This window comes from Hylobates moloch, unplaced genomic scaffold (genome assembly GCF_009828535.3).
Source record: "Hylobates moloch isolate HMO894 unplaced genomic scaffold, HMol_V3 SCAFFOLD_20, whole genome shotgun sequence".
NCBI classification, from domain to species: domain Eukaryota; kingdom Metazoa; phylum Chordata; class Mammalia; order Primates; family Hylobatidae; genus Hylobates; species Hylobates moloch.
The window spans coordinates 573623-599114 of NW_026652295.1; the positions used below are offsets into that span (position 1 = coordinate 573623).

The 25492-nt window shown below is 42.3% G+C and overlaps 2 long non-coding RNA genes across 2 annotated transcripts in view; both read left to right on the plus strand.

Moving 5' to 3' along the window:
* Nucleotides 1–25492, plus strand: part of LOC131382167 (uncharacterized) — a 150202-nt gene that overhangs the window by 62239 nt on the left and 62471 nt on the right. The window lies entirely within an intron of this gene.
* On the plus strand, nucleotides 707–24720 carry LOC131382169 (uncharacterized). The gene is made up of 2 exons (XR_009211417.1): nucleotides 707–836; nucleotides 24501–24720. It is a non-coding gene; the product is annotated as an uncharacterized LOC131382169 (long non-coding RNA).

The window sequence follows — 25492 nt, forward strand, 5'->3', positions numbered from 1 at the left end:
GGCCACAGTTTTCTCTAGGTAGCTCTCATACTGTTGTAACATAATTGGATCCGTCATTACCCCTAACAGATTTCCCCAAACCCCTTCCATGCCATCTATCTATCTATCTATCTATCTATCTATCTATCTATCTATCTATTAATTATCTATCATCTATGTCATTTGTCTATATATTATTTAGTTGTCATTTATCTGTCATCAATCTATCAATAATCTATCATCTGTGTATCTCCATTGTTGTGCAGACCCTTTAAAATATCTTCTTCACTAAATTCTCTCAATTACTCCATTTAAGTGTGACATCTATAACATCTGACTGACAGTCATTGGTACCAGAAATGGCTCCAGAAAACGAACCTCTAAAAAGACTTCTGGCATTGGGTTGCTCTTATAGTGGAGAAGTATACAAATAACTTTGCAGGAGATGAGGCCCTGGTGAGCTGTTCCACACAGTAGCATCAGTTTATCGAATTGTCCTCAGCGGTGTCATGAGAGGAAGTGCAGGTGGAGGGACTAGGGATGGGATCGAAGGGCAACAGTCCTGGTTGCTTTGACAACAAAAGTGAGATAAAGATTGTGAGGTCAGCTGGCTGTTTCTGGTGACACTAGACATTGTATACAGAGAAAAGGAGAAATTGGAGATTGTGAGGATTATTATTATTGATTAGTATTATTTGTGTTTTACTCAGAGCACACTCAGACAGTGAGAAGGCCTGGCAGCTTAGCGGGAGCTCCTCACTTCCTGCCGTCACGGCAGATGTGGCTGAGCTCTGCCTGCTGTATGCGCTGTGGAGCTGCAGCTTCGATGAAGGCACAGCCCCACGGCTCTCACTCAGGTAATGGCTGGTTGGGGAGAGGTGGGAGACCGAGACATGTAAGAGGTTAAGAAGTTTAAACCTCCGATTCTCCCTGAACCTATCTTCAGGCAACTCCTTCTCCAGGTATAAATGCCCTTCAGAGAATACACCTGGGGAATCTGCTCATAAACAGGTGCACATCCCCCTCAGCTGTAAGCGCCTACCACCCCATTTGCCACCAGGCCCATAATAAGATTAGATCCCGACACAGCCCAGATGCAGAGACACAAATCCTGGTTTTGGAGGAGATAGTCTATCTACCAAGAGAATTACAGGATCTTGCCAATGTACATCTGCTGGAGCCTGGGGAGTATTATGGGATGCCTTCTAAGGGTGTTAGACTAGTAAAAATCAAATGGAAGTGGTGATTGGGCTGTGTTTATTGACGTAGGTATAAACACTCAGGATTTGGAATGTAATGTGTTGGCTTGAGTCTACCAGGTTGGCTGAGTGAAGCCTGGACTCAGTGGTGACCTGGAGCCAAGGAGGCTCAAATTCTGGAATTTCTCTATCCAATGGTCCAGGAAAAATGGGGAAGTTAGAATGGGCCTATTACGTGCAACCTGCTTACCTACCTTCTAATCAGGTCTCTTCTCCTCCTCCTCCTTCTTTACCTCCTTTCTAGTGGGGCCTGGAAGGCTCTCCCTTAACCAAAGTATGATATAGTATATACTGTCCGTCAGATGTTGTAGTCAGCTGTCAAGGAGCCTACTCTTGAGTGAGTTTTGTTAGCCTGTGTCTTTCAAGGAAACACATTTCCTTGCCTATTCATCTAAAGTGGTGGAATTTATTAGTACACTGTGGTTCCTAATGTCCCCTAACCATCCTGTCGATGTCTGTGGGATCCATGGAGAGGTCCACTCTGATTCCTCCCGTCAGTAATTTATGACTCCTCTTTTTCCAGATCAGTCTGGCTAGAGGTTTATTCATTTTGTTCAGCCTCTCAATCAGCTCTTGTTTTCATTGATTTTCTCTCTGTTTTTGCATTTTCTATTTTATTGACTTATGATTTGTCTGTTATTTTTTTCCCTCTGCCTACTTGGGGCTACTGGGAAACATCAGCAGGAGGCGGCAGGCAATGAGAAGAGTGAAGTCCCCCTACCTGGCCATGGCTCCCACTGGGCTTCCTTCTCTGGGCTGCAGTAACTTCTCCTTTCCCTTTCTCCTTCAGGTCAAAGAGTAGTAAGAACCCCCCACCATCATTAGCCTGAGATACTGCATCACCCCTTGCTGCCGCCATTCCTGAACTCTGCCCACATAATTAGAAATGCCCCCTTCCATAAACTCCCTTTTCTCAGTCAGTGTGGTGTGCTATTTCCTACTGGGTCTTGTCTGCAGATACACATTCTTATCTTTTATTTCTGAATTTTAACACATTCTTCAAATTTTTAAAAAGACTTGTAGGAAAAGTGTGAAAATATTCTGCCACAGATCTGTTGCTAAAGTTAAGCTGGTTTGCTAAAGTCAATTTGAAATTATGGGCCTGAAAAACCGCTGGCTTTATTTTATAAGGAGATCTTATAGAATTGTAGCGTTCATTGGGATTATTTTTTGATCTGTGTTGATAATTTAAGATGTTTACCACTTAATCTCCTAAGTGAAGGCTTTGTGAACACCACTTTCATTTGCTTTGGCTGCAGATTGCTAATTGATTCTAAGTTAAGCAAGAAACTTATACAGAAGGCAGAATTTGCAATAGTCAGGGAAAATGCCAGTCATCAAAAAATTCTTTGTGCCAATGACTGGACCTGGCCTCAAAAGACAAAAATGGGATTCAAGAGTGGTCCCTGCTCTTAAGGAACTTGTAATGAAGTGGAGGATACATGTGTAAGTAAATAATAGTACAAATAAGTCTGTGATGAGAAGTATAATAGAAGCAATAAGCAAACACTACAGGGGCACAGAACCTTCACAAGTAAAGTGCTCTTGTCATATGTAGTAGCAAAATAATCCCTCCCAATGCCAAAGATTTCTACATCCTAATTCCAAGAACTGGTGAATACATTACCTTACAAGGCAAAGAGGAATCAAAGTTGCAGGGAATTAACATTGGAATTAACGTTGCTAATCAGCTGACCTTAAGGTAGGGAGATGGTCTTGAATTATCTTGGTGGGCCCAGTATAATCACAGGGGTCCTTTAAAACAGAAGGAGGAGACATAAGAAGAGAGTCAGAGGGAGATGACTCTGGAAGGCTGGTCAGGGAGACACAACGTTGCTGGATTTGAAGATGAGGGAAGGAGCCATGGCCTTAGGAATTTAACGGCCTCTAAAATCTGGAAAAGATAAGAAAGTGAAGTGTCTCCTAGATCCTCCAGAAAGGAAGCAGCTCTGCTGACATCTTAGCTTTATCCCCAGGAGACCCACGTGAGCCTTCTCACCTACTGAACCACAGGGAGATACACGTTTGTGGTCATAAGCCATTATATCATGCTTGTTATGCAGCAATTGGAAACCGATACACATATCTGAGAAGGAGAGAGAAAGTCACTGCAGGCAAGTGGACTAGGGAAGGAAAGAGCAGGGGTGATGGAGGCTTCCTTGGGGAGAAACAACAGAGACAGATGTGGGCCTGGGTCAGATGTGAGAGAGCCTTAAGAACCACCCGGATTTTAGCCTTTACTCTTTAAAACAGAAAAAGAGTGAGTGAAGTTTTTGAGCACAGCAGCAACATTCTTGGTTTTGTCTTTTAAAAAGACGTGGTATTACCAAGTCTGGAGCAGACTTTTGGGAGTAATTGGGAGAGACAGATTCTTCTGTTTAACCTGAGTGATGTCTTCATATTGAGGCTTCTGTGTTCTGTGTGAATCCTGGGATAAAGGACCTGTGCATATTTGTATGTGGAGCCACAAGGTGTTAAGACTCCCACCATCTTCCGTGGTTGCTCGCAAGGCCTTGAGCTTGCTGCAGTGTTGGGGCTGTTGTCTGGCCCAGTCAGGCATACTTCATTATAAGTTAATATCAGTTCAACAACTCACTCCAAAGCCAATTCTTTGTTATTTATTTTAACAACCTGCTGTTTTGAATTATCTCTCTCTCTAGTTTCTGTCACTAATGTAAATAAGCATAGACTGAATGATTGACTACATTGATTGTGGAAGGATTGGCCATTAAAATAGCAAAATATAAAAGAAAGATGAAACTAAATCCTACCCTCTCCTCCTCCTAGATGTGCAAATTCTAAAACCAGTTCCTTACCTCAAATACTCAAGCTGTGGGGCTCTAGGTTCTGGGATAAGTGAGGTTTGGAAAACGCTGGTTAAAAAAGGTTATTTAACTGGGGATCTCTTATGAGGCAAGTATGCTAACAACCCAAGAAGCTGCTAGGCTTACTTTGCAATGGAACCCTTTTGTTTAGAATGTATTTTGAGATATGTGTTCCTCCAAATGCAGTCTGGGGCAGGAGGTGAGGAAGAAGAGCGCTGCCCATGGCGCTGGGAGGCCTCGTTTTCAGACCTGTTTGTGGCTCCAAGAATCTCAGTAACACGAGTGAGAGGCTTTGAGTTCTGCATCCTCAGTTTCTAGGCTTGGTGAAACTGATTCGTGACCCTTAATGCTGTGATTCTTTAAAATCCATTAGGAATGACCTTGTTTCACATATTAGTGGATACTCACCAATTATTGACTAATTAGTGATTAGGTTTTTCATCAGATGGTTTTGTAGTCAGTCATGTCATTGCTGCATATAGTTGCTAAGTAATATTACAGCTACCCTAGAACTTGATGCCTGGAATGTGAATGTAGGGTATCTAAACAGGGAGGTTACCTCGGTGGTGGAAACTAGAGTTTGAGATGTCTTCCTACACAGATTCTAATCCTTCTAGCAAACTCAGGATGTCAGAATTGCAGGAAATGTGCCTAAATGACAGTGAGAGGCCACAGTCTTGTGGAGATGAACATACCAGTCTCACATAGCTAGTCGAGGTTTCTGTGTGTAAATCTGCTGATCTTGTTAAATCTTGCAACTTTGAATGAAAAATGAATTTTTATTTAATAGTCTCTGGACATCTAGAATATGGGTTTTAATACACATTGGATGTTGTGAAGGATCTAATCTCCCCACAAATAAATAAATTTACAAATAAGTAAATTGTTGGTGAGAAAAATGAGATCGCTAAACCAGAAATGCAAGGTTTCATGATGTTTTGAATTATACATGTGTGCATGTCTGTGTATACCCACATATATTTCTGGATTGTATATGCATACATGTAAATATATACAGGCATATTCAGCAAAACATACTTGAAAAAATTAAAGCGTTAGGAAGGACTATGTCTGAAGTGGAATTATAAATGATGTTTCTTCTCTTCTTCCTTGCCTTTCTCAAAGTTTCTAAAGTGAGCACATTGTTTTTGTAACTAGGGGAAATAAAGATTTGTTTAAAAAGCCAAGTTAAAAAAAATCAGGCCGGGCGCGGTGGCACACGCCCGTAATCCCAGCACTTTGGGAGGCTGAGGCGGGCGGATCCTGAGGTCAGGAGATCGAGACCATCCTGGCTAACACGGTGAAACCTCATCTCTCTAAAAATACACGCATACACAAAAATTAGCCGGGCATGGTGGCGAGCACTTGTAGTCCCAGCTACTCATGAGGCTGAGGCAGGAGAATTGCTTAAACCCGGGAGGAGGTGGAGGTTGCAGTGAGCCAAGATTGTGCCACTGCACTCCAGCCTGGGTGACAGAGCGAGACTCCATCTCAAAAAAAAAAAAAAAAAATAGAAAAAATCAAGGGTACTTTCCTGTACGTATGACACATGCTTTTTTGACACATGGACAGTCTACCATTGCATATTGGATAGGAGGGCCTTTCTCTTACTGCTCTTCAATCCACTTACCTATCGAGGCTGTAGAAGCCAGGACAGGTTAGTTGTTTGTGCATGTACTATTCTGTTATTTCCATTGTATTCATCTCTGAACTTTGATAGGAAAAGTAATTCTGCTGCCCTGAAATTCACATAATAATTCCATTTTAGGCCAGTCGAATCTCAAAAATAAGTAAAATAATGATGAATAAAACCTAGACAAATGATTTTGATTCTTGGAGGTCTCATTAGATTGGGAATGTGTGTTGGTTTCATGTGTCAGCTTGACTAGATGATAGTACCCCAGTATTTTATTAGATGCAAATCTAGGTATTGCTGTGAAGGCATTTTATAGATATGGTTAACTTTTAAGATTTTCCTGGATGTTGTGAGTGGACCTCACCCAATCAGTTGAAGGCCTTGAGAGCAAAACCTGATGTTTCCCAGAGAAGAATGTCTGCATCAAGCCTGCAGCATCAACTCCTTGCTTGAGTTTCCAGCCTGCCAGCCTGTTCTATACATTTTAGATTTGCCAATCCCCACAATAATATGAGCCAATTCGTTCAAATGAATGTCTCCTCCTCTCTCTTTCTTTGTGGGAGTAGGTGTATGTATATTAATAAATAATATACAACACTGTATCAGTCCATTTTCACACTGCTATAAAGAAATACTCGAGACTGGGTAATTTATAAAGGAAAGAGGTTTAATTGACTCACAGTTCCCTATGGCTGGGGAGGCCTCAGGACATTGATGATCATGGCAGAAGGGGAAGCAGGCACCTTCTTCACAATGCGGCAGGAGAGAGAGCACGTGAAGGAGGAACTGTCAAACACTTAAATAATCATCAGCTCTTGTGAGAACTCACTGATTATCACGAGAACAGCATGGAGAAAACTGCGCCCATGATCTAATCGCCTCCCTCCCTCCACATGTGAGGATTACCGGGCCCTCCCTCCACATGTGGGGATTACAGGGCCCTCCCTCCACATGGATTACAGGGCCCTCCCTCCACATGTGGGGATTACAGGGCCCTCCCTGGACAGGTGGGGGTTATATTTTGAGATGAGATTTGAGTGGGGACACAGAGCCAAACGATATCAAACACAACATATATAACATTACATAACATATAATATTTAGTAAGATTTTTATGTATATATTATATACATGTGCATAGGTATCTGTGTATACTCTTGATTGATTCTGTTTTTCTGAGAACCCTGACTGACACACATTTTGATACTGGGAAGTAGGGTTCTACTGTAGCAAATTTCTAAAAATGCAGAAGTGGCTTTGGAATTGGGTAATGGGAAGTGACTGGAAGAAACTTGAGGTACATGCTTTTAAAAGCCTAGAAGAGACTTGGTAGAAGTATGGATATTAAAGGCAATGTTGGCCGTAAGAAATTACCTGTTGGGGGCCAGGCATGGTGGCTCATGCCTGTAATCCCAGCACTTTGGGAGGCCGAGGCAGGCGGATCACGAGGTCAGGAGATCGAGACCATCCTGGCTAACACGGTGAAATCCCGTCTCTACTAAAAATACAAAAAATTAGCAGGGCATAGTGACGGGCACCTGTAGTCCCAGCTACTCGGGAGGCTGAGATGGGAGAATGGCGTGAACCCGGGAGGCGGAGCAGATTGGAGTGATGCATCTGCAAAGCAGGAAACATCAAGCAATGCTAGCAACACCACGAGAAAAGGCAAGGGAGAATTCTTCCCTAGCGCTTCAGAGGGCAGGCAGCCCTTCTGGCACTGTGACTTTGGACTTCTAGCTTCCAGAACCCTGAGAGAATATGCCTGTGGTTTGAAGTCACCCAGTCTGTGCTAGTGTGTTACAGCAGCTCTAAGAAACCAGCCCAGCGCGGTTATGCATTTTCCTGAAGTCCAGATCTTGGCTATCAGATAGGAAGTGGTAAGAAAAGAAGGAAAGGCCAACTCTCTCTGTCTCTGGCCTGGATGGGTATCTTCCCACGTGGAGAAGGAGAGCTGCTCCTTCTGTCATTACTGTGCTGCTAATGAAAAGTGAAATGACAAGAGTGAGAAAACCCAATGGCACCTCGTAGTCACATGCTGCAGGACTCGTGAGCTAGTGCAAGGAGCTCGGAAAGCTGTGATAGCACTCCCCGGAGAGGACACTTCTCTAGATTTTGAGAAAGGCACGTCTTCTCCAGTCTAGTTTCAGACCCAGAGAAAAGTCCGGTTCTTGGCTGGTATTTAAGCTCCTAATTTTTGTCATGTTGCTTTCTCACTCTGATTGTCTTGATCAAGTTTTCACCCTGTGAGATCTACACGCAGGAGGAACGGGATGGAGCACTCAGCCGTACACAGAGCCCAGCCCTACCTCACTCTGCTCAGCGTGCCTACTCTTGGCAAAATGCAACTTCCTGTTCAGAGAAAAAGGACTTAAAGAGGATCGTAAAATGGGCTCCCAAGGCTCCTTGAATAGCAAATAGCTTTTAAAAGACAACACTTTAATGGCCTATGAGTAACCAAGTCAAAAACAAAAGTATTGAATATCCCTTTAAATATATATGAGTTTAAAAAGCAAGATGGGAATAGATTTGGCAAAGTTTCTTCTGGATTTTATAGAATTCGAAATGCTCGAAAAATTTTTACCTATACGCCCACACACAACTGCAAAACTTTTATAAACGACGTGGGGAGATAACAAAAGTGATACTGTGCAAATCCAAACAGTATGCAGCTTCTGCCTTGCTGTGCCTGATGGAAATATTTCTCTCTTTTATGAGCTTCTCTTTGCGGATGGAGACGGAAGAAAGATGGGCGTATGAGGCAGGGAGGGGAGAAAGGGGGAAGAGACGCCTATTCCAGGGTTCCATGGCTGTTCTCAATACTCACTCGTGTTGCTCTCTAAATGGAACCATTTGCTGCACATTTTGAATTGTTAACATTTGGTAGAATAGGGGACAATGGATTTTCATGTAAACTATGAATTTTATGACAATGAATTAGCATGTTCATTGAACAGAAAGTAAACGAAGCTTAGTGCAAAATTGGTTCAGTATATAACCTAACTCTTCTGCTGCTTAATGAAGTGATGGGATGAAACCAAAACAAATAGCTTTATGCTTTGTAAAGCACAGAGAAACATACTTTCATGTGTAATTACTGTGTGGTTATGACAAGGCTGGTACCTGCCTGAACCATCAGTTACAAAGTTTGCAGCAACCACTCCTGCTTTAGCAGACTGGGTGTTGAACTAACAAATTACAACACTGGCATTAGAACAGAGAGGAAAATATACATGCAAATATAGTCAGTTCTGAGGAACCTCCAACATCTGTTAAGCACCTACTGTATGTGTGACAGGCACTGGGGATATGGCACAATGAGATGAGGGCATTTTCATTGTCCAGAACTCTAGGGAGGGTAGGGAGGATGAGGCATGATTGTCTTAGTTGTTTTGTGGTGATTAACTTTGTGTCATCTTGACCGGACCAGGTTAGTTCAGATATTTGGCTAACCTTTATTCTGGGTGTTTCTGTGAGGGTGTTTTGGATGAGATGGGCATTTAAATTGGTAGACTGTGTAAAACAGATGGCCCTCCCTTAAGTGGGTGAGCACCATCCAATCTGAGGAGGCCCTGAACAGAACAAAAAGGCAGAGGAGGGGGAATTTGTTCTCTCCGCCTGACTTCTTGAGCTGGGGCATGGTTCTTTTCCTGCCATCTTTTTACACCATCAGCTCTCCTGGTTCTCAGGCCTTCGGACTCAGACTGGACCCACACCACCGGCTCTGTTGGGCCTCCAGCTTTGCAGATGCTGTGGCTTCTACAATTGTGTGAGACAATTTCTTATCATCTCCCCTCACATCTCCCACCTGGGTTCTGATTCTCTGGAGAACCCTAATTAGTACATATTTCCAAGAAGGAGACACTGAGGCAAGAACCTGAGGACTACTAGTTGAATAGGAGTGATCCAGGAAGCATGGGTAGGAAGGAGAGTGACCAAAATGAGACAGGGAAAGGAAGGAAGCCAGCCAAGGCTCACTGGCACTGTGGGCAACTGGCCATACTGGGAAATGGTATGGAACGGAAGCTGGTGTTAGTCTGCCTGAGGGTGAGGGAGATGGGCTAGTCATCTTCCAGCTCTCTCCCCCTTCATTGCCTGAGAGCTGCTCCTAGGAGCGTTAACTCCTCAGCCCTTCTGGCCTCCGCTGTGCAGATCATGAGAAGCCTTCAGACGGAGCACAGCAGGTTCTTGCAGCTGGATGCCCTCTGCAGGTCCTGGAAGCTGAGGACCGAGGGCATAAGAGTGAGCATTGAATGGCATCCACTATCATGACTGAGGGGATGGAGACTGGGCTGGCAACAAGGGCAAAAGGAGTTCAGAGGAGGAAGAGTATTATGGGATATAGTAAGAAAGGAGAAATTTATGGAGGAGTTGGGGCATTGGCTTAGCCTCTGTAAAAGGGGAAGAGGCACCGTGAGCCAGGGTTGTGGAGTGTGTAGTTTTGGAGGCTGTGGAGAGCCTGAGCTGGTGATGAAAGCTGGATCATTGAGTGCCATCAGCTCTGGAATGGCTGCAGTGCAAGCGGATGTTGACCCTAGTGTGCCACATGGACAGGACATCTTGAGCAGAGACGCGTGAAGTATTTTGGTTTGGCAGAGCCTCTCCCTTGCTCTCCAGCATCCATTCTTTTTTTAAAAATTGTTTTTTAATTTTTTTTTTTTGAGTCGGAGTCTTGCTCTGTCGCCCAGGCTGGAGTGCAGTGGCACAAGCTTGGCTCACTGCAACCTCAGCCTCCTGGGTTCAAGCGATTCTCCTGCCTCGGTCTCCTGAGTAGCTGGGATTACAGGTGCCTGCCACCATGCCCGGCTAATTGTTGTATTTTTAGTAGAGATGGGGTTTCACCATAATGGCCAGGCTGGTCTCGAACTCCTGACCTCAAGCGATCCACACGCCTCGGCCTGCCAAACTGCTGGGATTACAGGAGTGAGCTACCATGCCTGGCCCCCAGCATCCATTCTTTCAGCTTCCATAGCAATAGAATTTTCATCTGGGCACATAGCTGAACAAAATGCAGACTTTATTCCCAGCCTCTCTTGTAGCAAGGTGTGGCCATGTGATTAAGTTCCCTGGAAGGAGCTGTGAACAGAAATGATGTGAGCACATCTATGCTTTGCCCTTAAAGAAATAGGACAGGCTCTCCAGGTCCCCACCCTCCCTTCTGGTGGCTCAGATGTGCAGATGGTACAGAGGGCTGTGAATGAAGCAGCACTTTGAAGGGAGCAGAAAATCAATGCAGAAGGAACCTGAGTCCCTTGACACTTTATGGAGTAGAAGCGCAGGCTATTGTCAACATAACTAAACCCATATTCTAAGTAACAGATGAGGGAAATTAACCTGGCTGTGATATTCAGGGTAAGCTTGGAGCAGGAAGGACACGGGACTCATGTGGATGATTCTGTCGTTGGCGCTATCCCTTACACTGAGCTTGTTCACGGTTCTGAGGCTTGGCTCTCAGGCGGCTCTTTTGGACCTCAATTCTGGTATTTACAAACTGGCATATGGTGACTCGGCGGGGATGCTGTTGATGGAGGGTATGGGGTGGAGGTAGCTTCAGCGAGGGGAAGACACTGAGATACTTCCTGGGAAAATTCTGAAGGAGGAATGGGGTGTGACCCTGAGCGAGCACATCAGAGGTTCGTGTGCTTATATTTCAATGAATGTTTGAACATCTGGTTATGGAGGGACATCTGGTTGGGAAAATGAATTGTGTTGGGGTGCCCTAGTAGAGTGGCAGTAGCAATCCAATATAGCTGATATTCTGCAAGTAAATTGTCATATTGTATTGACCATTTACAATCTAACCAGATAAAATAGTCTATATTTGTGGCATGTACCCAGTCAGGGATTAAAATCGAATACACATTTACTCTGAGTAACGTGGCAATGCTTATGCTAATATGAGTTTACAACTTAGGACTGGGGGTACCAGCTGTGCTTGGGACTCACTTCTTGAACAGAGGCAACCAAAGGGTGTTATCTGTCTGGTTCCTAAGGTTGGTTACAGGCCAGCAAACAACAGGGGGTGCCCCAAAAGGTGCCCCCAGAAACCTAGGCTCCTCTATCAGGGTGCATCATGTGAGCGGCCCCATCTTGTGCACACTTCTCTCGAATGGTCAGAGAAAGGGCGTTCGTGCTGAGAATTTGGCTACATTTCATCACAGCTTCCCAGGAACTGTGATGCTTGGCGTGTGCCTGGACCAGGATAGGCGCTCAATAAGTGTTTGTGTGGAATAAACGCACAAGTAATTGACTTGGAGCTCGCCATCAACACCTAAGTCATATATTGTTGGCCATCCCAGAACTTCAGTAACCATGTGTTTATTGAAAACCAGGTTCCCCCAGGAGGCAGTCGGTCCCTAATTTTGTTCGAGGTCTTTTTTTCAGCTTGAGCATTCGGAGATGGTCTGCGCTCTGTCCCTGGCCCTAGTCAGCCCCTCTCTGTAGATCAGTATGGACATTCAAATCTTTAGCTAATATTAGGCAGTGGTTTTGCAACCCATATGTAATTCATTAGTATGTAAAATGCTATCTGAGCCAAAATAATATACAAGCTGTCTGAAAAGTCTGGGAACAGAGAATAAACTTATTTCCAAGGATTTATTAGTTAACATTCAACAATATACTGATTCTATTTTTCCTCAACCTCCAGACACCTTTGTAGGTAAAGCAACTCTAAACTTAAAGCAATAGGTTCACTCTTTAGTCAGAAAAAGTACAATAAATATACATTTCCCTTGTTTCCAGAATATTTGGACACTGTAATGTTCTTATTGTAATTTTGTTTTGGATTAACAATAGGATTATTGCTTTAAATTTAGTGATACTTCACCTGAAAAGCTATCCGGCTGTTCAAGAAAAACATATTGAATATGTATTTTTTTGATGATGTAAATAACATAATATTTAAAAGTAAGATTTTCATGTGTTGAAAAGTTTTTGTACATCTTGAAATTGATAAGCGCTTTGGAAAGCTTATTTTAAATTCTTTGTTCTGGATTAGTTAAAAGAGAACAAGTGCTTTAAAACTTACTTTCAAGTGTCTACTTACAATATGTTCTGAAATAAAATATAAAGATTGAGGTTTTGGCTTAATCCAAACTTTACTCGGCAAAAAATATTTTAAAAGGAGAAAATAATAAATTTGAAGTATGAAATAGGGAAAAGTGCATAATATTCTCCATCAAAAATCTGTCTTTGCAATATCCCAAGATGCCAGCAAGTTCCACATGTTCCATAAACCACTTTACAGGGGAACTTAATGGGCTGGATTTGCAGCAAGTTAAATGAGACTTTTTTTTTTAAACTGATGTAGTTTTCACAGGCTGATGCCCTTCACTGTTTGAGCGAAACCATCTTGGTTGAACACGTGGGTACATTTCACCATCAGCCTTGTGTCAAATAACCCTGAATTTGAAAATGAAAGCACCCTTCAGATCTTTGCTTTGGGGTGGTGTCATAAACCAATCTGAGTTTTGTTCTCACGGCTTACCATGATCTCTTCCAAACCTTTGATGTATTTATGTCCAAGTTCAAGGATTATGTGAGCAGCTCTGAACATTTAATTTTTCGTTCCTTTACAGACGGGGTGAGGCTGAGTCCCTGACTCCAGTTACCGTGCTGTATGCATAGCCGTGATGGTTGAGAGCTAGAATCTTCCTCTGGGAACCCTTTAGATAAAAGCTGTTGCCTTCGCATGTGCAAACCTATCATAGGTACACAGAGATAGTGAGAATATCCTGAGAGGGTGCACAGTTATTAACACGAAAGTCACATTTCTGAAAAGTATCAACGTTGGCAAATCTGAGGTCTCAGCAAAAAGTGGAGATCAGAGAAAACTAATAGAAATGACAGGAATCCACTGAAAAAGAAAGGCTGGGAGAAATTTGCTTCCCAAAGAAAACTAATAGAAATGACAAGAATCCACTAAAAAAGAAAGGCTGGGAGAAATTTGCTTCCCAAACAAATTAGGTTTGTTAATGGAAAAGTCTGCCGGCCCAGCTGATCCTCTCTGGAACCACTCTCTTTCCATTTTCGAAACACCGTTTTCTCCCAAGGCTGACTCGCTTACCAGTGCCAGTTGTGCAGCCAGCACCTCTTTAAAAGTCTGGAGGCAAAGCCTTACTGGCTTGAAATGTAATATATTTTATACTTACATTTTTCTCTAGTTTTGTCTACATAGACCTCAGGGGGAAAAATGCTTAGATGTCTTCTTGACCTTTTAATTAATTATTGCTGGGCGTAGAGACACATTTTTCTCTGCGCTTAGTTTCCCTACCTGATGGGTGGCAATTCTGGTGTTGAATTGCCTCTCTTTGTTTGCATTATCATAGACACCTGCCAACATGTGTGTGTGTTGGAGGGTGGGCTATGACAGCAATGGGATTTTCCTATTTTAAGGGACTGATCTGTGTAAACCGAGAAGTGTCTTTCTTCAAATATGAAGCCTGATTATCTCAGAGTAATTGCTTGTGAGGATCACTTTAACTCTTCACACTGCTTTAGAGCTTTATAATTTACAAACCAGTGTCATATACAGTGTGGCATTTCACGTGACTGACTGTAATTCCTTCTTTGGGATGGCATGCCCATTCTGACTGCTAATATCCCCCCTTTCTCCCTTCTTTTCTTCCTTCCCCATTTCCTCCTTCCCTTTTTACTTTTCTTTCCTTCTTTTCTTCCTTCCTTCCATTTTTTGCCTGCCTGTCTTCCTTCTCTCCCTCCTTCCCTCTCTCCTTCCTTCCTCCTTCCTTTCCTCTTTCCTTCTTTCCGTGCTTCCCTTCTTTTCTCCTTCCTTCCTGCCTCCCTTCTTCCTTCTTTCCCTCATTCCTTCCCTTTTTTCTTTCCTTCCCTACTATCCTCCTTTCTTCTTTCTTTCCCTCCCTCCCTTTATTCTTCCTTCTCTTTTTCTTCCTCCCTTTCTCCCTCCCTCTCCGTCTTCCCCCACCTTCTTTCTTTATAACACAAATATACTTCTATTACAAATGCAAATATTTGTAATATAAAGTACAGTTTTAAAGTGCAATTTATGAGAACTGTATTTTAAAATACAGTGTTTGAGAACTGGTACATTAATTCAGCAAACTTTCAGGATACACAATTAATATATACAAATCAGTAGCTCTGCTATATACCAACAGCAGTGAAGCTGATAATCAAATCAAGAACTCAAACCCTTTTACTATAGCTGCAAAAAACATAAAATGCTTAGGAATATACCTAACCAAGGAGTTGGAAAACTTTTACAAGGAAAACTATGAAACACTGCTGAAAGGAATCGTAGATGACACAAACAAATGGAAACATATCCCATGCTCTTGGATGGGTAGAATCAATATTGTGAAAATGACCATACTGCCAAAAGAAATCTACAAATTCAAGGTAATTCCCATCAAAATACCACCATCATTCTTCACAGAACTAGAAAAAGCAATCTTAAAAAAATTCATATGGAACCAAAAAAGAACCCACATAGCCAAAGCAAGACAAAGCAAAAACAACAAATCTGGAGGCATCACATTACCTGACTTCAAACTATACTACAAGGCCATCGTCACCCAAACAGCATGGCACTGGTATAAAAATAGGCACATAGACCAATGGAACAGAATAGAGAACCCAGAAATAAAGCCACATACTTACAGCCAACTGATCTTTGACAAATCAAACAAAAACATAAAGTGGAGAATGGACACCCTATTCAACAAACGATACTGGGACAATTGGCAAGCCACATGTAGCAGTGAAACTGGATCCTTATCGCTCATCTTGTACAAAAATCAACTCAAGATGGATCAAAGACTTGAATCTAAGACCTGAAACAATAAAAATTCTAGAAGATAACATCAGAAAAACCCTTCTAGACATTGGCTTAGGCAAAGACTTTGTGACCAAGAACCCAAAAGCAAATGCAATAAAAACAAAAGATAAATAGATGAAATTTAATTAAACTAAAAAGCTTCCGCACGGCAAAAGAAATAATCAGCAGAGTTAACAGACAACTCACAGGGTGGGAAAAAATCTTCATAATCTATATGTCCGACAAAGGACTAACATCTGCAATCTACTAAGAACTCAAGCAAATCAGCAAGGAAAAACCAAACAATTCCATCTAAAAGTGGGCTAAAGACATAAATAGACAATTCTCAAAAGAAGATATACAAATGGCCAACAAGCATATGGAAGAATGCTCAACATCACTAATTATCAGGGAAATGCAAATCAAAACCACAATGCAATATCACCTTACTCTTGCAAGAATGGCCATAATAAAAAAAAATTTTTTTAAATAGATGTTGGTGTGGATGTGGTGAAAAGGGAACACTTTTACATTGTTGGTGGGAAGGTAAACTAGTACAACCACTATGGAAAACAGTGTGGAGATTCCTTAAAGAACTAAAAATAGGTCTATAGTTTTATCCAACAATCCCACTACTGGGTATCTACCCAGAGGAAAAGAAGTCATTATACAAAAAAGATACTTGCACATGCATGTTTATAGCAGCAAAATTTGCAATTGCAAAAATGTGGAATCAGCCCAAATGGCTATCAGTCAATGAGTGAATAAAGGAAATGTGATATATATATATATATACACATATGTATATATGCACACACATATATATGTATTAATGTAACCAAACACCATCTGCTCCCTAAAAACCTATTGAAATAAAAAATAAATAAAAATAAAAAAAGTGATTGCCTACAGCTTTGGTTTCCCCACATTTTGCTTTGTTAAGAAGAGCTCTTCAAACAAGCATAATTTCCTGATCAGAGGCAAGGTGATAGAATAAAATGAGTATCACATTGAGTTGGGAATGCTGGGACTTAGTCTTGAGTCTGCTGCTTCCTGTAATCATCTCTGAGCTTTAGTTTTCTCATTTTAAGATTAGCCTCAAATGAACACCCTTTATTTGCTTCAGAGCATTATTGTGAAGATTCAGTTAACACCAGTTATAAAATACCACCACTATCACTCTCTATCCCCCTCACATAACCTGTTCATTCTTATAGTTATTATTGTATCTGACCTTTTACTGGGTTATTCCGATTCTGAGGTACAATGGATGCTCCATGAACACAGAGACTTTGTACATTTTGTTAACTTCTTTATTTCAAAAGCACATGGCAGTGCCTGACACAGAGTATGCACTAAATATAATTTAGTTAAAAAAGAATGAAAATCTTTCTTTTTCCTCCTCCCTCCCTCCCTCCCTCCTTCCTTCCTTTCTCTCTGTCTCCCTCTCTCTCTCCCTCTCTCTCTCTCTCTCTCTCTCTCTCTCTCACTCACTTACCTGTCTTGGGAGGCTTGTTACAGATTGAGAGTTAGGCCCAAAATGCTGGATTCAAGGAAGCCTTCTCATATCTGATTGATGTTTGTCTGTTTATTTCCCATTGTACCTCAGTTATTCCGCATTATCTCAAGACAAGATCAATTGCATTCTCCTAAAATTTTCATTCAAGCTACTTGCTGTAACTATTGCTTTAAATATGTATCTCAGTATCATGCATTCTTTGGTTATGTACATTTGCTAATATTGATGCCTTATAGAGGAGTGTTTTCCTTATCAGTAGAGAAATGTGTAGAAATTTTTGCTTGAACCTAAGAGAGTCTAAATTTTACAACACAAGTCATAAATAAAGCTACATCTTAGTATTACTATTTTTTAAATTTTATTTTAAGTTGTAGGGTACATGTGAAGGATGTGCAGGTTTGTTACATAGGTAAATGTGTGCCATGGTGGTTTTCTGCACCTATCAACCCATCACCTAGGTATTACGCCCCACATGCATTAGCTCTTTATCCTGATGCTCTTCTTCCCTCACATCCATGACAGGCCCCAGTGTGCATTGTTCCCCTCCCTGTGTCCATGTGTTCTCATTGTTCAGCTCCCACTTATAAGTGAGAACATGCAGTGTTTGGTTTTCTGTTCCTGTGTTAGTTTTCTGGGGATAATGACTGCTGGCTCCATCCACATCCCTGCAAAGGACATTATTTCATTCCTTTTTATTGCTGCATAGTATTCCATGGTGTATATGTACCACATTTTCTTTATCCAGTCTTTTATTAATGGGCATTTGGGTTGATTCTCTGTCTTTGCTACTGTGAATAGTGCTGCAGTGAACATATGCATGCATGTATTTTTATAATGGAATTATTTATATTCTTTTGGGTATATACCCAGTAATGGATTGCTGGGTCAAATGGTATTTCTGGTTCTAGGTCTTTGAGGAATTGCCACACTGTGTTCCACAATGGTTGAACTAATTTACATTCCCACCAACAGTATAGAAAGTGTTCCTATTTCTCCACAGCCTCACCAGCATCTGTTGTTTCTTGACTTTTTAATAATCGCCATTCTGACTGGCATGAGATGGTATCTTATTGTGGCTTTGATTTGCATTTCTCTAATGATAATGGTGTTGAGCTTTTTTTCTTATGTTTGTTGGCCACATAAATGTCTTCTCTTGAGAAGTGTCTGTTCATGTCCTTTGCCCACTTTTTAATGGAGTTGTTTGTTTTTTTCTTGTAAATTTGTTTAAGTTCCTTGTAGATTCTGGATATTAGCCCTTTGTCAGGTGGATAGATTGCAAAAATTTTCTCCCATTCTGTAGGTTGTCTATTCAGTCTGATGATAGTTTCTTTTCCTGTGCAGAAGCTCTTTGGTTTAATTAGATCCCATTTGTCAATTTTTGCTTTTGTTGCAATTGCTTTTGACATTTTCTTCATGAAATCTTTGCCCATGCCTATGCACTGAATGGTACTGTCTAGATTTTCTTCTAGGGTTTTTATAGTTTTGGGTTTCATATTTAAGTCTTTAATCCATCTTGAGTTAACTTTTGTATAAGGTATAAGGAAGGGGTCCATATTCAATTTTCTGCATATGACTAGCCAGTTCTCCCAGCACCATTTATTAAATAAGGAATCCTTTACCCATTGCTTGTTTTTGTCAGGTTGTTGAAGATCGGATGGTTGTAGATGTACAGTCTTATTTCTGAGTTTTATATTCTGTTCCATTAGTTTATGTGTCTGTTTTTGTACTAGTACCATGCTCTTTTGGTTACTGTAGCCTTGTAGTATAGTTTGAAGTTGGGTAACATGATGCCTCCAACTTTGTTCTTTTTGCTTAGGATTGTCTTGGCTATATGGGCTCTTTGTTGGCTCCATATGAATTTTAAAATAGTTTTTTCTAATTCTGTGAAGAATGTCATTGGTAGTTTAATGGGGATAGCATGAATCTATACATTACTTTGAGCAGTATGACCATTTTCACAATAACGATTCTTCCTATCCATGAGCATGAGATGTTTTTCCATTTGTTTGTGTCCTGATTTCCTTGAGCAATAGTTTGTGGTCTCCTTGAAGAGGTCCTGCACTTCCCTTGTTAGTTGTATTCCTATGTATTTTGTTCTCTTTGTAGCAATTGTGAATGGGAGTTCATTTATGATTTGGCTCTCTGCTTGTCTGTTGTTGGTGTATAGGAATGCGTGTGATTTTTGCACACTGATTTTGAATCCTGAGACTTTGCTGAAGTTGGTTATTAGCTTAAGAAGCTTTTGAGGCCGGGCACAGTGGCTCACACCTGTAATCCTAGCACTTCGGGAGGCTGGGGCAGGCATATTGCCTGAGCTCAGGAGTTTGAGACCAGCCTGGGCAACACAGTGAAACCCTGTCTCTACTAAATTACAAAAAATTAGCTAGGCACGCAGCATGTGCCTGTAGTCCCAGCTACTCGGGAGGCTGAGGCAAGAGAATTGCTTGAACCCGGGAGGCGGAGGTTGCAGTGAGCTGAGATCACCCCGCTGCACTCCAGCCTGGGTGACAGAGTGAGGCTCCGTCTCAAAAAAAAAAAAAAAAAACAGCTTTTGGGCTGAGATGATGAGGTTTTCTAGATATAGGATCATGTCATCTGCAAACAGAGACAATTTGACTTCCTCTCTTCCTATTTGAATACCTTTATTTCTTTCTCTTGCCTCATTGCCCTGGCCAGAACTTCCAATACTGTGTTGAATAGGAGTGGTGAGAGAGGACATCCTAGTCTTGTGCCGGTTTTCAAGGGGAATGCTTCCAGCTTGTGCCCATTCAATATGATATTGGCTGTGGGTTTGTCATAAATGGCTGTTATTATTTTGAGGTATGTTCCTGCAATACCTAGTTTATTGACAGAAAGCTACATCTTAAATAGAATCTTTATAAAAGTACAGTTGATGTCCTCTGTCGCCTGAGAAATGATTTAGGATGCTCTGAAATGTACCAACTCTCACAGAAGACAATAGTGCATGTGATAAGGCTGGTAAGAGTCCTAAGGACCATGGCCATTAGGTTCACAAGCCTCTGGAGGAAGACCAGGTCATTTCTGTTGGTGAGGAAGAGGAAAGCCACACTGAGAAGGTAGGATTCAAGCTGGGCCTTCAAAGTTGAGCATGGGTATTATGTTTTTAATAGATGAAAGGTGAGACAATACATCGAAGGCAAGTAACGCTTGTTAGTTCAACCAGTAACTAGGTCAAAGAATAGAACAACAGGGAGGGGAAAATGAGTCTCACAGGAAAGCCTGACAAGTCAAGAAATGTGGGAGGGAGTCTGGGGACAGCGTGGTTAATGGCCTCTTCTGACACAAGTGCATGAAGCTAGCAGAAAGGGTCCTGGGGAAACTGAAGCACATCCTAATTACCTGCCTTGATAGGGACTCCATGCTTCTGTGAATGAAGACTGAGCCCACCTGCATTTTTCCTTTTTAGTGCTCTTATAACTCATCTTCAAGCCCTTTTTCTCAAAGCCCACTCCCAAGCTAGATCTTATCTCTGCCAAAATTATGGAATTATTTGTGGGAATCTAAAATCAGAATTTCACATTTTAAAAAACTTTTATTTCTAATGAATTATTTGTATTTGTTTTTGTCTCTTCCTTTGGGCCTTGAAATCATCTTGAATGTGGATTCTGTTGCCTGGCAGATGAACTGTCCCCAACAGCTGGGGCTCAGGGGACTTTCCTCCAGGTTAACAGCAGTGGACTCCTCAGCACCTTTTAGGTCACTGTCATTTAATCAACTATCAATGTCTCCTTTCACTTTAATTCCTCCCTCCTTTGTCAAGTCAAACACTTTCAGGAAATCACACTGCCTGTGTTCTTCTGATCTACAGGTCTCATGGCCCCATCAAAAATTCAATGAACTTGTTTGGTTGGATGCATCCTTTATTACTTTCAAAATACAACAAAGCTGTCAATAAATTATTCCATCATTGCTTTTCAAGGTATCCATATTAAATGTAGCAGTCTAGAACTCTAAATTCATTGCCTTGACCTTTCTTATATAAAATACGGACATTCGTGTGTCTCCAGTGTTCAGGCATCCCTCTTTCTTTAGTAGAATTCCTCAGATATTACTAAAAGTGGTGATGATATGAAATATATCAATAAAAGGTACCAGGTAAAGGATTTTTCAGGTGTCCAAGCACACGAATGAGGTTGTGGGCACCTTGCAGTGCGTCTGAGGTTTTGGCTCTCCATGCCCACATTCCTGAGCGGTGCTCAGTGGCAGCAGTAAAATCCAAGCCGCCTCGTGGTCGGTTCCCAGGATGTCCCTCTGCCTGCTCCTGGGAGATCACTGGAAACGAAGGGCGATTGAAGGTGTCACACCCTGGTAGGAATTTTCCAATATAAATCCAGTAACTGTTTCCATGATGGCCTAAAAAAGAAGAGTCTGGAATCAATTTGTCACTTTTTCTGTGCCTCCCGCACTCTGACTTATTTTTTTGATGGGTGGTTTTTCATTATTTATTGATGGAGGATTTGCCTTTGTAGGGCAGCGCTGCATTAGGCCAGTGTACTCTGAGGCAAATGTGTACCTGTAGAGAGATCAGTCCCTGCATTTCAGGTGTACACATTATGAAATCAGCCCCCTCCCATGCTAACAAGGGTCTCATCCTGTAAGCAGTAGACTATATTTATTATATGTATAGCTTTACCTGCATGGCGATTGTGTTTTGTAATTAGTATCACTCCAAGTTTTAGCTAAATTTTTGAGGAACTGGGGACCTTACAGCATTATCTCATTACTGGGAGAAGCCCAAGGAATTTATACAAACACACCTACACGGCAACCTCACTATACGCAAATAATGACATCATTTCTATTGTTTTTCTCTCTCCGATTAAATGCCTCTTCTCTTTTTTTCGACTCTTCTGCACACACTTTAAGGGGTTTTCCCTGGTGTGTGTCCTCTTTTGTTTAGCCACCCGGAAATTGAAGTGCTTCAGGCCCTTTTCATTCTTACATAAAACCTTGGCTGCTTTTTCTCCCCAATATTTGGAAAAGTCAGGGTATCATGTGAGCTGCCAAGCGCACTGGGGTGGGAATTGGAAAGGATCCAAGGCCCTATTATTTCTTCCCACTCCTTCCCAGCTCATTGTGAACTTCTTGCACCAACTCCTAATATTTGTAGAAGTTCTCTGAGATGTTTGCCCTTTGCACCCTATCCCTTATACACTCAAAGAGCCTAATTCCAAAATTAATCACCAATATGGATTCAGATTAGCAAACAACTGCCATAGACCGACCTCAGGGAAGCCTTTGGAAATACCACGTCCCTGGTTGGGCACTGGACATAGACACAGCTGTGCAGACCTTGGTCTCACACGGATTGGCTGTTAGGCGAAGGGCTGAGACCTACCTTCCTGTTTTGATTTACTGGGAACAGGTCAAAGGGCCCCTGAAAAGTACACAACACTTCCCGTTTAAAATAGATCTTGGAAGACATTGAAAGAAGAAGAAAGAACGTGGGAATGCAATGGGACAGGGTTCTTTGATCCTAAACCCAGTCAGAATCTTAATTAGCTGTACATGGAAGACCACAAAGAGCACCCTCCCCTAGAGCAGGCCTCTCCAAGTAAAATGCAAGTTCCAGGAAATTATTGAGTTGTCCCATGTCCAGCTGAGTCCATCGTGAGGTTCAGGGAGATTCTGAATGAGGAGCCTCGTCTCTATGTATTCTGAGTGAGTGAAATCGCTGGTAATTCAGAGCGTGTCTGTAGCAGAGAGGATTTTTAGCTGTGAATGATATACCATGTACTATATATACACATAATCGAATGGGAGAGACTGGCCTCCCCTCCTTCCCTTCTCGCTCTCCCCGTTTCCCACCCAAGAGGTCCAGATAGGATCACTGATGAGGATGGTGTAGATGAGAAGGGCACTCAGGAAAGAATCCAGGGACCTTCCAGCCTTGGTGGTTGAGCCAAGATAAAGGACTAGCTAAGAAGCATTGAGCAGCAGCTGCAAAGGGAGGAGAAACACAGAGAAAAGGAGTACAACCCAAGCCAGGCCATGAAAGCGTCTCCAATGGTCATTGCCGTCTAAACTATCGAGAAGTTGTGTGAGATGAAGATAGAAAATTAACCGCTGTGTTTGACCAGAGGCAGGTCCTTGCTGTATTTAACGAGAGTAATTTCTGTAATGCACTGGAAAGCTCCATTTGACAGACATTACATAAAAGGCTCAGTTATCCAGGAAATACTCATGCTCTTTTTCTGCAATGGTGAGAAATTTAGAAAAAATAAATCTGATGTGGCCTTCGAGTGCACGCCAGATGATGGGACAGGATCTCTGGCTGCTGTACCTGCCTCCCGCCCCCGTGGGACTTGGACAGAGCATGACCAAATGCCAGGGCAAACCCTGAGAGGCACCTAGGAGAGGAGACCACACAGAGTAAGGTGACCTGGGGCAGGAGAGTACGATCCCATCCTGGGGCAGGGGGTGTGATCCCATCCCAGGCACGAAGCCAGGCTGTGTGGAGAGATGAGAGAGGGGACTCCCCCTGGGACGCTGTGTGATAATTCCCTGGTGTGATTTGTCCCAATTCTTTCATTCCTTCTTTCATTCAAAGAACATTTTGAAGCCCCCATTACTGATTACTGTTACAGATTCTGGGGATAAGGGGATAAATAAACCCACCAAAGCCCTTGCCTTAATCATGTTCAAGTCAAGCTCTCTGTGTGTATCCATGTTGTGATGCAAATGAAGACACAGGAACATGAAGGGGAACAGAGACTTTCCTGGGCACGGGAGTGGTGGTTTTCCACCTGGGATGTGCATTAGAATCACCTGGGTGCTCAGCCCACGCTCTGACTGATCAAACCATTTTGTATTGGAGGTGAGACCCAGATGTGCAGCCAAATTTGGGGACGGCATTAGAGCTGGGTTCTAGAAGTGTGCTCCTAACCAGAGCACCAGCGTCACCCGGGAACTGCTGGAAATGCAGTTCTGCCCCAGACCACCCCAGACCCACTGAATTAGGAACTCTGAGGGTGAGGTCAGGCAGTCTGTGTTACCAAACCCTCCAGGTGATCTAATGTGCATGGAAGTTTGAGAATCCCTGCCTCTCTAAGCCAACTTTCCAAAAGCCAGGAGGAGGAGAGGCTGGGTGTGGAGGTGTCTGTGACACCTCTGTATTTATGACACTGGGTAGAGTATTGATGACAGCCCGGTGCTGTGAAGAGCAAAAGAGAAGTGTTTCTGTCCTCAAGGAATTTATAGTCCCGGTTTGGAAATAACAACATGCGGGACCACTAGAAAGCAAGAAGCAGCGCAGAATGATGTGTGAATGGCGTGATGCTCTGGTGACAGAGGAGACGCTACAGAGACGATTTTTAAAACTTCACTGCAGCTTTTAAACTATTCAATGAAGAGAATGGAATATTCCACAGTCACACTTTCTTTCCCACAAAGCTTTGCAGACTTCCATTATTTTCTAGCATTGCCTGCTGTAAAAACCTGAGCCTAAAACGGATTTTCTCCTTTGTAGGTGTCTTCCTTTTTCTGCTGCGATATTGCAAGAAAATGTTCACGATCCTCAGTTTGAGTGAAGTGCAGCAGTCTAGCCGGGATGTGTCTCAGTGACTGGCCTCTATTTTCTTTTCTGGATAAAGGGATGCTGTTTTCATTTGCAGATACAATACTTCAGTCATTGAAGAGTAATTTTTGTATTGTATCACATCTCTGATTAAAAAAATAGAACTCAAAAATTCTTACAAGGGCTGGTCCTAGCCTTTTGTAACTATTAAAAGTTACTGGAGGTGTGGCCAGGCGCGGTGGCTCAGGCCTGTAATCCCAGCACTTTGGGAGGCTGAGGCAGGTGGATCACGAGGTCAGGAGATCGAGACCATCCTGACTAACACTGTGAAACCCCGTCTCTATTAAAAATACAAAAAAATTAGCCGGGCATGGTGGCAGGCGCCTGTAGTCCCAGCTACTAGGGAGGCTGAGGCAGGACAATGGCGTGAACCCGGGAGGCGGAGCTTGCAGTGAGCCGAGATCGCGCCACTGCACTCCAGCCTGGGCGACAGAGCGAGACTCCATCTCGTAAAAATAAATAAATAAATAAAAATAAAAAGTTACTGGAGGTGTAGAGAGTGGGAAATTACCACAGGCTGGAATTGGTTTCTTAGCTATGACACCAAAAACACAAGCCACCAAAGAAAACACAGATAAATTGGACTTGATCCAAATTATAAAATTTTGTGTTTCAAAGTACACCATCAAGAAAGTGAAAATACAGCCCACAGAATGACAGGAATATTTGTAAATCATATGTCTGATAAGGGTCTAATTCAGGATATATCCCTCTTGCAATTCAACAATAAAAACATGACCCAATTTAAAAATGGGCAAAGAATTTGAATAGAAATTTCTTCTAAGAAGGTGTACCAGAGGCCAGCAGGTACATACAAAGATGCTTAACCTCATTAGCCATCTGGGAAATGCAATCACAACTGCAGTAAGATAGAATTTCACACC